The 1,555-nt window shown below is 41.1% G+C and overlaps 1 long non-coding RNA gene across 1 annotated transcript in view; it reads right to left on the bottom strand.

Annotated features, from left to right (window-relative positions):
• The window catches only part of LOC110026293, a 9,899-nt gene that overhangs the window by 6,290 nt on the left and 2,054 nt on the right, over positions 1-1,555 (bottom strand). The window lies entirely within an intron of this gene.

Below are 1,555 nucleotides of genomic sequence, written 5' to 3'. Positions count from 1 at the left end.
TGTAGGGTGTGAGGCTTAGGGGAGCAAGGGAAGAAATCTTAAGGGTGTGAGGCTTAGGAGAGGCAAGGGAGAAGATATCTTGAGCTACCACAAAGGAGGAGAGAATAGCTATAGAGTTAGAGATGAGGAGAGCATCTTGAGGCCTTGTATTAAGGTGTCGCTTGAGAGGGAGGCCATAGAAGGAAGATGAGGGCTCATCTCTATGTATAAGCTATGTATTCTCCATTTCTTTTGCCTTAGTGAAATATTTGATTGATTCCCTCCCGTGGACGTAGATCCAGTTGGATCGAACCACGTAAACGATCTGTGTTTGCTTGTGTTCTTTTTCGTCTCATTTCTATGCCAGGAAGTACATATCTCACAACAATTACATTCTCACATGTACTATCATATTATTTAAAAGCCTCCAGATCTACTACGTTTGATTCACCTGCCAACCTAAACTGGGTTAGGAGGCCTCTATTATTTAGATGGCAACCCCCTACAGTCGGTTGGGTTAAGATCAACGTGGATGTGAGCTGGAATGCATCTTTTGGTGGTGTTGGTGGGATTTTTAGAGTTCATACGAGTAATGCATTATGTTTCTCCTGTGGTAGCTAATTGTCCTTCGGAAGCTGAAGGTTTTGCGGTTCTTCTTGCCTTAAAGCTCGCTGTAATTTTTAGCTTCAAAATGCTCGTTATTGAAACAGATTCTTTAGTACCATATGAGATTCTAGCTCATGATACTTACATGCCATGGAACATGCTCTGCATTGTTAAGCGGCTTAGACAAATTATTACAGGACATCACCTTAATGTTCATTTTAGTTTTATTTACAGGGAGGGAAATCTCCCTGCAGATTGGTAGGCCAAGCATGCTTTGGAAGATATTTTGGTGGGAACGCATCCTCCTCATTTAAGAAAGTTGCTTATTGGGGATAATCATGACATTCCTTTCATTTGTCTCTGGCCTTTGCTTTTGGACTTCTTTACTGGTTTCTACATTTCGTTTTTGCATCCTTCTGTCAAGTTTTGGCTTCTTTCATCAGATTTACTCTCTGGTTACTTTTGCGGGTTTCCTGGTTCACTTTGAGGGCTGGTGCTGTTACTATCAGGATGGTTTTCTGGACTGCTGCCTTTTGGTGACAATTTCCAGGTTTTATGAGTATCACACCACATGTCAAGGTCTTACCATCATCTGCGAGTTTGGTTTCTTTGCTGCTGGCTCGAACGACTCCTTGCTTAGCACTGCTTCGAGATTGCACTTTTTCTCTTCTTTTAGTTCGCTGGAATCATCCCGTTTGCACTACAATTTTTTTGGTTGGAGAACTCTTCTTCTGTTACAAGTATAAGCTTATTTTGGGGTATTTTGGTTTTTGGGGTATACTTTATGCATTTTCTCTCTTTTATCCCTTTGCGTTAGTGTTGTACTGTGGAAAGTGGAATCCCAACGGGTGCGTTTCTTGTATTTTTCTCTTTCTAGATTTGGGGATCCATCTCCCCTCCCTTCATTGTAACTCTTTTTAGGATTAATGAATTCGGAACCGTATAATGCTCCTTCCCATATATATATATA

This window comes from Phalaenopsis equestris, unplaced genomic scaffold, assembly GCF_001263595.1.
Source record: "Phalaenopsis equestris unplaced genomic scaffold, ASM126359v1 Scaffold000362, whole genome shotgun sequence".
Classification (NCBI taxonomy): Eukaryota; Viridiplantae; Streptophyta; class Magnoliopsida; order Asparagales; family Orchidaceae; genus Phalaenopsis; species Phalaenopsis equestris.
The sequence above is the reverse complement of the archived record's forward strand: the minus strand, read 5'-3'. Positions and strand labels throughout refer to the sequence as shown.